Source organism: Macaca thibetana, chromosome 9 (assembly GCF_024542745.1).
Source record: "Macaca thibetana thibetana isolate TM-01 chromosome 9, ASM2454274v1, whole genome shotgun sequence".
Taxonomy (NCBI): Eukaryota; Metazoa; Chordata; class Mammalia; order Primates; family Cercopithecidae; genus Macaca; species Macaca thibetana.
Window position 1 is genome coordinate 61,412,615 of NC_065586.1, and position 12,476 is coordinate 61,425,090.

General features: G+C 51.2%; 2 protein-coding genes across 2 annotated transcripts in view; both read left to right on the forward strand.

The window, feature by feature from the left end:
- Nucleotides 1-12,476, forward strand: part of PSAP (prosaposin) — a 517,400-nt gene that overhangs the window by 293,764 nt on the left and 211,160 nt on the right. The gene's annotated exons all lie outside the window — the stretch shown is intronic.
- The window catches only part of PCBD1 (pterin-4 alpha-carbinolamine dehydratase 1), a 1,172,580-nt gene continuing 1,167,042 nt past the window's right edge, over nucleotides 6,939-12,476 (forward strand). The window contains exon 1 of the mRNA XM_050803698.1: nucleotides 6,939-6,942. The gene's annotated coding sequence lies outside the window, so the exon portion shown is untranslated. The remainder of the gene's footprint in view (nucleotides 6,943-12,476) is intronic.

The window sequence follows — 12,476 nt, forward strand, 5'->3', positions numbered from 1 at the left end:
GTCTCTGACACTGAGGGGGCTCTTCCCCTCTTCATTTTGCTTGTTGGTGGGGACAGGAGCAGAATCGGGATGCAGGGGACACTCATGGGTTGTGGGTGGCTGAGCTCTGACATCCCAGCTCCCGGGGCCCTGCAGCTATGGGGGGTCTGTTTGTAGATGGGGTGCATGGCCTGCTTGGGCAGTGCCCAACTTCATGGCAGCCCCCCCCCGTGCTGAGGACCCTCAGAGAGGGGCCCTGGGTCCTGCCCACAGTCATACCCTTTACCCCTTCTCCAGCTTAGGTCCCTGGTTCTTCCCCCATCCTCACCCCCACCTGCAGAGTTCCTTCTCAGGGCCCCCTTTCCTGTTTCCAAGGGCTGTGGGGGCCTGGGGCACCCCTACATTTGCTACTCAGGCCTCCTGCCCAGGCTGCTTCTCAGGTATGTGGCCTGTGCCATCGCCCAGGCCCTGCGCTTAGAAGGGCTTGGCTTTTGGTTTAACACTCTGCTGTCGTCTTGAGATTCCTCATAGTCTTTGACCAACCTCAAAGTGTTGGTCAGGTATCTTATAAAACATCATTCAGTTTGGATTTGTATGATGCTTTTCTCCCAGTTAGACTGGAGTTATGGGTTTTGTTTTGTTTTTTTAGACAGAGTCTCCCTCTGTCACTCAGGGTAAAGTGCAGTAGCACGATCTTGGCTCACTGCAACCTCTGCCTCTCCAGTTCAAGCGATTCTCCTGCCTCAGCCTCCCGAGTAGCTGGGACTACAGTTATGCACCATCATGCCTGGCTAATTTTTTGTATTTTAGTAGAGACAGGGTTTCACCATGTTGGCCAGGCTGGTACTGAACTCCTGAGCTCAGGTGATCTGCCCGCCTCAGCCTCCCAAAGTGCTAGGATGACAGGTGTGAGCCACTGTGCCTCCTGTGTTATGGGTTTTTGGGAGGACCCCAGAGGTAAAGTGCTCTTCTCCTCACCTCATACCAAAGGCACATGGTACAAACATGGCCTCACCACTGACGTTAACCTTGCTCAGGAATCTTTGAACTAGAGCCCTGCATTTTTGTCTTGTGTGGGGCCTTGCCTTTATCCCACGCATCCACGAACACCCACTGGTGCAGCTTGCCCTCCTGTCATCCTGTTCCACGAGCAAGTGAACCACGATGACAGTTCGGGCCTCGTGCACAGGGACTGGGCACCCCATGCATGCCAGGCCCTGTCCTGGGTATTGGAGGCAGTGGGGAAGCCAGATAAAGCTGAGCTCCGTGGATTTCACAAGTTTGTGAATCCAGGAAGATGAGGCAGAAATAAAGCAGATGAAAATAGTCACCAACACCCAGCAGGCTTGGCTGCTCTACCAGGGCAGGTCAGGAAGGCCCTCCTGAGAAGGTGACTCGAAACAGAACTAAATTAGAACCGTTGTTCAATCCAGCAATCCCACTACTGAGCATCTACCCAAAGGAAAAGAAGTCATTATATCAACAAGATACCTGCATTCATATGTTTATAGCAGCACTGTTTACAGCAGCACTGTTTACAATAGCAAAGATATGGAATCAACCTCAGTGTCCATCAACGGTTGACTGGATAAAGAACATATGGTATATATACTTATAGAATACTATGCAGGCATAAAAAAGAGTAAAATCATGTCTTTTACAGCAGCATGGATAGAACCAAAGGCCATTATCTTTTTATTTATTTATTTTTTTCCTGAGATGGAGTCTTGCTCTGTCACCCAGGCTGGAGTGCAGTGGAGTGATCTCGGCTCACTGCAACCTCCGCCTCCCAGGCTCAAGTGATTCTCCTGCCTCAGCCTCCCACGTAGCTGGGATTACAGGCACACACCACCACAACTGGCTAAATTTTGTATTTTTAGTAGAGACGGGGTTTCACCCTGTTGGCCAGGCTGGTCTCGAACTCCTGACCTCAGGTGATCCACCTACCTTGGCCTCCCAAAGTGCTGGGATGATAGGCGTGAGCCACTACACCTGGCCAAAGGCCATTATCTTAAGTGAATCAACTCAGGAAAAAAGTCAAATACCACATATTCTCATTTGTAAGTGGGAACTAAAAAATGTGCACATGGACCCACAGAGGGGAATGAAGGACACTGCTGACTCGGGAGGCAGGGAGGGAGTGAGGGGTGAGGCATTACTCAGTGGGTACAACGTAAACTATTCAGGTGATGGTTGCACTAAGACCCCAGACTTCACCTTACGCATGGAACAAAACTGTACCTGTACCTCTTATATTTATATAAATTTTTTTTAAAAGAGAGAAACTGAGGCCTGAAGTGTGAGGGAACAGCAAGGGTTCCAGGCAGAGGGGACACCCTCATTACCCTGCCTGGGTGGTGAGAGACGTCACGGGGTCATCCCCAGCCCCAGGTGTCCAGTCTTGGCTCAGGTAGGCATCTCCCGAGATGAGGGCCCGGCCCTCCCCAAGGCTCCTGGGTGCATCTTGCTGCAAGTGCCATCTCCACAGCTGCCAGTTATCCCCGGGCAGGAAAGCGTGGGCGGTTGGCCTGCTCCTCCTGGTTTTCCATCCTCCCTGTCCTCCTAGTCCTCCCTGGCCTCCTCACCGCCACCCGCCCTGTAATTTCCTGTCTGCCATGGGAGCTTATTTGGGACATAACCAGGAATTGTCTCACACAAGGCAAGAACAGGGTTCTCAGTGCTCACCCTGAGTCAGGGCGGCTGCCCACCCACTGCCACGACTTCCCTGCAGAGGCCTGTGCTGTGGAGGTGTGGCTGGCAGAGCGCTGACCCTGTGGTGGGGGGCTTGGACCTTGTCCTGGCATGCTTCAGCTCACTGGGTGACCCTGGATACGTCACTGACCCTCTCTGGACCCTTCCAAATTAACGCCACACAGTTCAATTGAGGAGAACTTAGAATCCCATGAGAATTTCAGGTGGCGAGGAGCCAGGCATCATCCCAGGGTGCAGAGGGGGAAACTGAGGCTGTACCATAACACGTGAGACATCAGAGGTGGCATCAGGGGTGCAGGCTTTCAGTCTGGCATCACAGTTCAGAAGCTTTCCAGTGTGGGGACAGGAAGCTGGGCCTAGACAGTGGAAGACTTGTCACTGTTCTAGTCCCATCTCTGACCCCCACTGACCGTGAGGCCTGGCCACACAAGACCCTCAGAACCTAGGTTTCTCCATCTGGAAAATGGCGTTAAAGCTCTTTTCTCCCAGGGTTGCTGTGAAGTTGAAATGCAATAAGCAATGTTAAAGGGTCTTGTAGGGAGCATCTCCCGGGTAAGGGTCCTCACTCTCTGTAGGATGAGACCCCAGTCTCAGCCCTGCCCAAGCCTCTGAGAATATAAACCTCATGTGACTGAGAGACAGCTCAGAGGCACAGCTGTGGAAGACACCTCCTCCTTGGTGGCTGGGAGGAAGTCACGAGGGGCGCTGTGACAGGGACAGACCTTCTTCAAAGGCATCTATGGGACAGTGGCTGACTACAGATAGGGAAGCCTTGAAACCTCAGCTTCCTTCTCTATAAATACAGATGCACATATTAGCAATTTACCAAGTGAGAAGCTGCCTGGCTTACTATTCGACTGCTTTTTATCTGCGAGGGCGGCATGAGGCAGGTGTACGTGCCCCCATTCTGCAGACCAGGAGCGAGTGACAGGGGAGCCCACTGCCAAGCTTGAGCCCTGACCTGCCATTCTCCAGGCGGGGAGGGGTGGGCTCCAGAGACTAGGTGGGACCAGGGAGGTCTGAGAGCCTGGGGACAGGGTCTAGCCTCCAACTCTGAAAAATCACATTAGGTCACCAGGGGACAGGGTGCTCTGAGGAGACAAAACAAGGCCAAACCACTTCCCGGCCGGGTGCTGGAAGTCAACACCTACTCTTTCTACTCTATAAATAAATTTCATATTTAAATAAATATGGAACAACGTGACTTTTTTTTTCCCTTCTGCAAAAGAAAAGAGCATTTATCCCACCTCCAGAAGCTCATTTCTTCTTTCCAGCTCCTCTGACATCTCCCGGGGGCAGCCAGGGAGGAATTTTCTCTTCTGGGATGACTGGATCCCAGAATCAGGCACATCTGGGCGGCGCCTGCTCCACAAGCCACAGACAGGCCCTGTGCCCACGATTCTGCTACAAGTCGTTGTCCAGAACTCAGAGCGGATTTTCCCGTGGAAGCAGTATTGCTAGGTGACCGTGATAACCATGACTCCATGGACCCTCGCTTGGAAACAATCTTGCGTGTGGGTCTTTGGTTCCCAGGCTAGACCAGCAGCCTATTTTGGAGGCAGGAGGAAAAGGCAAGGGCTTTGGGGTCAGCTGTGTCCTGGTTGTGTGACCTTGAGAAGTGACTCAACTTCTGAGCGCCTCCCTTCCCTAGTCTCCCTTCCCCAGTCTGTCAACACTGGGAGATCGTTCTCCAGGGCCTCTTGCATTCCTGCTTGTCTTGTGACAGCTTTTGTTCTGGATTATCTTTTCAAGGATGTTTGTGTAGTCAACAGCCTAGGAAGTGTACACAGAGTAGCTGAGACAAGTCTCAATCAACTTAGAAAATTTATTTTGCCACCGTTAAGGATGTGTCCTCAGGAGGTCCTGAGGACATGTGCCCAAGGTAGTTGAGGAACAGCTTGGTTTTATACATTTTAGGAAAAACATGAGACATCAATCAATGTATGTAAGATGTATACCGGCTGAGTCTGGAAAGGTGGGGCAACTCAAAGCAAAGAGGGGGCTTCCAGGTCATAGGGTGGATAAGAGACAAAAGGCTGCATTCTTTGGAGTTTCTGATTAACCTTTAACTGAATACCCAATTTACAGGAATAGCTACTTGTGCCATAGTCCGGCTTAGTGAAACAATAGGGCAGAGGAAACAATCAGACCTGCATTTGTCTCCCGTGAGCAGAGGGATGACTCTGAACTCTGTCCGTCCTTTGTCCACAAGGAGTTTCCTTGTAGGCATTCCTTGTAGGCAAATCGTGAGGGAGGTATGTAGCTTTATCTTGGGAGGCAGGTTTGCACTACTCAGTTCCCAGGTTAAGGACCTGCTTGACTTAGTTCCTGGCTTGATTCTTCCCTTTGGCTTAGTGATTTCCGCATCTCCCTCCAGGGAAGAGGGAAGATTTCTTTGTTTGCTTTCCAGGGGAATAAAAACAATGTTTCCCTTCAGGGCAAGTTTACTGGAAACCCCCTTCTAAGATTGGGAGTTTTCCAGGTTCAGGATTCTTCAGCTAAACCCACTGAACGTGGGCCCACCTCCAAATCTGCCCAATGAAACAAGGGGAACCAAGGCGAACAGGAACGCTTATCGCCTGCTGTGTTTGAGCAATAAAGCCCTTTGTCTGGGCCCCAGGAGTCTTGCATCTTCTGCCAGCATCCATGAAAGCAGGACAGGCTAGCTGGCTAGCCTGAAGGCAGGGCGGAACTCAGACCTCCGCAGTTCTTGACGGCCAATGCCATGCTTATAATACTTACCTTGTTGCTGTGAGGGAGATGCCGGGCCGTGCCTTGCCCTTGGTGGGTGGTTAATAAAAGGTGATTGTGACAATTTTACTATCAGTGGCCAGGAAGTTAGTTATTTACAAGCCACACGGGATTCCCACCCTGAGTGCCCGTGGTATAACTGGCCTTAGCCCTGGGATTAGAAATTCCATTCCTTCTGTGGGGTCTGGGAGCCTGGCCAGGCTCACTGCGCGTGGGGGAGGGGCTCCAGAGGGTGAAAGTCCTCCTTGGTCACCCCTTCAGCCCCTTCGGGTAACCGCTATCACCCATGTAAAATATATCTTTCTAGATCCTTCCCTGCACATCAACATGTTTAGAGAATGTATAGCAGTTTGTTTTCACGTAAATGATTTATACTGTATGTGTTGTTTTGCAATTTTCATTTTTCACTTAAAAATATTTCCTGGATACCTTTCTCTGTCAGCCCACTTAGCTTCTGACTGCTGCATACCTTTCACAATAGGACTCTCCAGCCATGTGTCTGCTCCTCCCTCGTGGTGGACCTTTGGTTCTTTCCATTTCTCATCAATTCAAAAATGCACATTGTGTGGCCGGGCGCGGTGGCTCACGCCTGTAATCCCAACACTTTGGGAGGCCGAGGCAGGTGAATCACCTGAAGTTAGGAGTTCAAGACCAGCCTGGACAACATGGCGAAACTCCGTTTCTATTGAAAAACCAAAAATTAGCCAGGCGTGGTGGCACGCGCCTGTAATCCCAGCTACTTGGGAGGTTGAGGCAAGAGAATCGCTTGAACCCGGGAGGCAGAGGTTGCAGTGAGCCAAGACTGTACCGCTGTACTCCAGCCTGGGCAACAGAGTGAGATTCTGTCTCAAAAAAAGAAAAAAAAAGAAATGCACATTGTGTGTTGGAAAGCCTTCCTGGGTGCACAGGGCAGGGCTTCCCTGGGGCAGAAGCAAAGATTCCATTTGCACATTACAGCCTTGGAAATGGAGGCCCGAGGGGCTGTGATGTCTCAAGATGAGGTCACACCAGGCGTCTCAGCCCCTCCTCTCAGGCCCCAGAGCCTGGTGTCCTCCTCCTTCCTCTCCGCTGGGAGTCTCTGCTCTGAAAGAGGAGGGGAGGGACCAGGAGATCAGGCTGGGGAAAGGAGGGAAGGGGTGACTAGGTAACAGGGCGTCCTCTCCCTGTGATGCTAGCAGACCCACTGGGGACAATTGGGGAGGCAGCACAGAGACCCCTGAGGAGCTACCACACTGGAGGGGAAATATGGCCACCAAGGGCCACTGGGCCCCAGGTCTCCTGAGAACCCTCTCCTAGGTGACCTGCCTTGGAAAGAGGCTCTGTCCAGAGTGACACTGACTCACAAGCTATCAGGTAGCCCAGCCCCTTCGAGCTCAGCCTAGAACCCTGCATCCGCCAGCCCTAGGTCCTCTCAGGCTGCTGCCCCTGTCACATGTTCTTACAGTACAGATACTGCAGAGCAGATCAGTCAGGTCAGCCAACGAACGCACAGGGCCGGGGGAAGAGGCCAGCCGAGCCTGTGCAGCTCACCCCTTTTCACAGCAGACCAGGTGACAGAAACGCCAACTCGGGTCCCCGAGAGCTCCTGCCATGCTTTGTGCTGGGCCTGCTGGGGACATCCATGGAAGGCACAGCTAGCTGAGGTCAAACTGGCAGGAGGATTTAGAAACTTCTAGGTGACATCACACAGTAACAAGCAGAACAGACCTAACTAAAGGTTAACTAGCCAACCACCAACTGGGAACTTGAAATGTGCGAGGCACTGTGTCGAGCTGGCTCCCATCTCTCCTGCACTGGGAGGTCAGTGTTATGACAATCCCCCTTCTACAGACCAGGAAACAGGCTCGGAAGGGCACAGAACTTAGTCCAGTCCTGCAGGGGATAAGTAACGTGCCTGGGACTCAAACCCAGGCCTGTCTGACACTGGCCTTCTGCTACTAAATGGTTTATAACCTTTGGAGTATTATGGACCCCTGTGAGACTTTTTTTTTTCTTTTTTTTTTTTTTTTGAGACGGAGTCTCACTCTGCTGCCCAGGCTAGAATGCAGTGGTGTGATCTCAGCTCACTGCAACCTCTGCCTCCCAGGCTCAAGCGATTCTTGTGCCTCAGCCTCTGGAGTAGCTGGGTCTACAGGCATGTGCCACCACACAGGGCTAATTTTTGTATTTTTAGTAGAGATGGGGTCTTGCCATGTTGGCCAGGCTGGTCTCAAACTCCTGACCTCAAGTGATTTGCCCGCCTCAGCCTCCCCGAGGGCTGATATTACAAGTGTGAGCCACTGTGTCACTGCCCTTTGAGATTCTAATGGAAGCCTGGAGCCCTTTAACCAGAAGAGTGCCTGAGGTGTAAACACACAGCATGTGTGTGCAGGGCCTGCTTCCTGGGCGTATGGCCTGTGCAGTTGCACAGGACTCCAAATTCATAAGAGCCCCATCTTTGGTTTAATGCTCTGCTGTTGCCATCATGAAATGCTTAACGCTTTTGTACAAGGGGTGCCACATTTTCATTTTTCACTGGGCCCTGAAACTTATGTAGTCTGTCCTGCATGTGCTACACTGGCATGCACGTGTCCACATGCACCACCACTTTGCAAATGACTTCAGGTGTGCAGGAATCCTATAGGCCATTATATTCTCAGGAGATACCCTTTTTGCTTTGCCCTGCACCCTGGCAAGCTGTGTACATGTGCACGTGTGTGTAGGAAACTGTCAGGTGAATCCGAGTGCGGGCAGGGAGCCGGGTCAGCAAGCAGTGGGGGGGCTGCAAGGCTGGCATTGACCTCCACACAGCCCATGACAGCAACTCCTACACCACCGGGAGAGGGAACCAGTCCTAGTAATAAATAGCCCTTATCCTCAATCCATGTCCTTAAAAATCTGTCCCCTTCTTGGACAGGACAAGGGGCCTTTGTCAGGCATGGTGGCCTCAGAATAAACACAGGAAGGCGACCAGCGGCAGATGCTCGGACTGCTGTCTGGGGCAGAGTTTTCTAACTCAGGCTTGGCATTTCACTCAGAATGCTCCTGCCTGTGGCCAACTGGAGGGATCCCTGTGCCCATCCCTGAAAGCAAGAACGTCCAGGCGGGCAACAGGGACGCAGAGATGGTTACAAGCCTCTGAGGACAGAGAGAGCACCTGAGCCTCCGCAGTCAGGAAGCGGCAGCTGGTGTGGGAGGGGGCTTTATACAATCTTCCCTTGGTCTGTGTGACCTTGGGCAAGTGGCTTTACATCTCTGTGACTCAGTTTCCTCTCTGTAAAATGCAGGTGATCACTATACCTACCCCGGGATTTTTGTGAATGTTGAATTACAGTCTAATATCCTTCCAACAAAGCACAATAAATAATAACTGCTGTTATCATTATCATTATTATTATTTAAAGCTAGATTAGAGGACAAGGCTTCAACATAGCTGTGCTTTTAGTTTCATGGTTTGTTAATGTTTATTTTTCAAAATCAGTTAAAGCCCCAAGTGAGAGATCATATGCGGGGAGTGGGGAGGATTCACCAACAAAGGTTGGAGAATTAATACTGGATGAAAAGTACCCAGTGGAGAGACACAGGGCTGGTGTGTGTGTGTGTGGGGTCACCCCATGACACAGGAGTCTAGAGTGCCTGGGAGGGGATGGGTCACAGTCTAAGGCTGGGACTCTCTTCAGGGAAAGGCTTGGAAGAGGAGCATTTCTTTTCTTTCCTTTTTCTTTTATTATTATTTTTTTGAGACAGGTCTGTCATCCAGGCTGAAGTGCAGTGGCACGATCACAGATCACTGCAGCCTCGACCTCCTGGGCTCAGTGATCCTCCTGCCTCAGCCTCCTGGGTATCAGGGACTACAGGTTCATGCCACCACTCCCAGCTAATATTTTTTTTAAGTTTTTGTAGAAATGGGGTCTTGCTATGTTGCTAGGGCTGGTCTCAAACTCCTGGGCTCCAGTGATCCTTCTACTTTGACCTCCCAAAGTGCTGGTGTTACAGGAAAGGGGTCTCAACCCCATGTCCCAAGAGAGGGTTCTTGGATCTCACATGAGAAAGAATTCAGGGCAAGTCAGCAGTGCAAAGTGAAAGCAAGTTTATTACGAAAGTAAAGGAATAAAAGAGTGGCTACTCCATAGACAGAGCAGCCCTGAGGGCTGCTGTTGGCCCATTTTTATGGTTATTTCTTGATGATATGCTAAACAAGGAGTGGATTATTCATGCCTCCCCTTTTTAGACCATATAGGGTAACTTCCTGATGTTGCCATGGCATCTGCAAACTGTCATGGCACTGATGAGGGTGTAGCAGTGAGGACGACCAGAGGTCACTCTCATCACCATCTTGGTTTTGGTAGGATTTAGTGGCTTCTTTCCTGCAAACTGTTTCATCAGCTAGGTCTTTATGACCTGTATTTTGTGCCGACCTTCTGTCTCATCCTGTGACTTAGAATGTGTTAACCATCTGGAAATGCAGCCCAGTAGGTTTCAGCCTCATTTTGTCCAGCTTCTATTCAAGATGGAGTTGCTCTGGTTCACATGCCTCTGACACTGGAATTACAGGCGTGAGTCACCTTGCTGGCCTCTTTTCCTTTTAATAACAGCCAAGGGGCTGTTTCTGTGTCTTCATGTGTGACAGATTCACGTGTGACACATTACTGGGCCCAGCCTCGTCTTGGGTCCAGTCACAGGAATAAGGCCCTCTGGGGGGTGTGAGCAGCCTCCTGGCACAGAGCAGGACAGGGTGTTGGGGGGCCAGGGAGGCTGGCAGTGGGGACTGAAAGGAGGGTCCCATGCTTCACCCCTCCCCCCAGGGCTAAGGAAGTTCTGCCCTGGAGTCCTGGGGTCTGAGGGAAGGGGAGATTCAGTCATCACCATTCACCCTCCCCCAGTATTTCAGAGGAATTGCAGCCATCTCTGTGGACAAGGCGGCCTGTTGTCTGTGAGCACTTTATGATTTTGAAATTCATCCCTGCCATAATTATAAGGTAACATTTGGAGGGCTTTCTACATGCCAAGCTCTTTTCTAAGCCCTCCTCTCCGCTTTTTTTTTTGGAGTCAAGGTATCGCTCTGTTGCCCAGGCTGGAGTGCAGTGGCTCTATCTCAGCTCACTGCAGCCTTGATGTCCTGGGCTCAAGTGATACTCCCGCCTCAGCCTCCTGAGTAGCTGGGACTATAGGCATGTGCCACCACGCCTGGCTAATTTTTAAATTTTCTGTAGAAATTTTAATGGGATCTCACTAAGTTGCCCAGGTTAGTCTCCAGCTCCTGTCCTCAAATGATCCTCCTGCCTTGGCCTCCCAAAGTGCTGGGATTACAGGTGCGCGCTGCTGCATCCGGCCTCTTTGAAAGTTCTGTCTGCATTATCTCGTTCAAATCTCACAACATTCACGATGTTCACGACTTGTTAGGGATGAGAAAACAGGCTGAGAAAGGGACAATCACGAGCCCCAAGTTGCCCAGCCAGGGAACCACCGTGAGCCGGGACGGGAACTCAGCTCAGGGGAACGTCATAACTGTGTTCTTAACCACAGTTGGCCCAAACATTGGGTCTCTAAGCCCATGGCTTCAAGCTGGCCCCTCTGTGGGACAGAAGCAGCTCTCCCATCTGCTGATGTTTCTCTCTACTAGCCCCTCAGCATCGGGCCAAGGCAGCTGACCCTTTCCCGGTGCCCACATACCTTGGTAGCAGAGAAACGTCTCAGCATTTTTACTAGCTTTTCAGATTAAAAAAAAAATAGCCAGGTGTGGTGGTGGGTACCTCTATTTCCAGCTGCTTGGGAGGCTGACACCCGAGAATTGCTTGAGCTCGGGAGGCGGAGGCTGCAATGAACCGAGATTGTGCCACTACACTTCAGCCTGGGTGACAGAGTGAGACTTCATCACAAAATACCCCAAAAACAAAAAAAGGGGAGAAGAAGGAAATGGGGAGGGGTAGAACGGAGGCTCAGGAGAGTCAGAGACATGAACCACAAGAAACTGGGAGAGGGGCTGATCTTTCCGTCTCCCGTGAAGGCAGCCGTGACATCCTCCACCAGAAGGATGAGTACCTACCTGGGGCTGGAAGGGGTTGCACCACTTGCTCGAAGCCAGCAGCCTTGTTCCTGACAACCTGACACCCTCACAGACCCACCATCGTTCCCCTGCCCAAAGCCCCAGCATTGAGTGGGTTGAGGCGGGATGTGAGGCAGTGTTTGCAACAGCTCAAGGCTGCAGTCCAGGGTGACCCTGCCTCCCCTTAAGCTGCCTTCCCCGGGAAAACAAACACAAGGCTGCCACCAGAACTGTTTGTTCCAGCCAAGCCCCAAAGATAGGGCCCCTGCTCTCACTCTCTGTAGGAAGATAGGAGCCTCACTCCCATAGCGCCGGTTAGCATGGGACCAAGCTCCTTCTCCTGGCTTTTTGTAATGTTTCACTTTGTCCCATCCATCCTAATACACACACACACACACACACACACACACACACACACACACTCACAGGAGGCCTGGCCAGGGTTCTCTGCACATGAACATCATTTTTTGTAGGGGAAACTGGGATTCATTTCGGATCATCCACTCTTTCCTCCCTCCTAAGACAGTGTTCCTCACATTCTGCTACCTCAGACGAGGTGGGGCTCAGGCTTTGTTCAAGCCGTATTGCTTCAGCCTCGTAATTTCAAGACCTTGAGCAAGTTACTTTACACCTCCAAACCCTGGTTTCCTCATCTGCAAAGTGGGAAGGATAAAATAATCTACTTTGCAGAGTTGCTGAGAGATTGTTTTACTTTTGTTTCGTTTTTGTTTTGTTTTGCTTTTTTGAGACTGAGTCTCGCTCTGTTGCCCAGGCTGGAGGGCAATAATGCAATTTTGGCTCACTGCAAGCTCCGCCTCCCGGGTTCAAGTGATTCTCCTGCCTCAGCCTCCCGAGTAGCTGGGATTACCACCAGGCTGGGTTAATTTTTGTATTTTAGTAGAGACAGTGTTTCACCATGTTGGACAGGCTGAACTCCTGACCTCAGGTGATCCGCCCACCTCAGCCTCCCAAAGTGGTGGGATTATAGACGTGAGCCACAAAGCCTGGC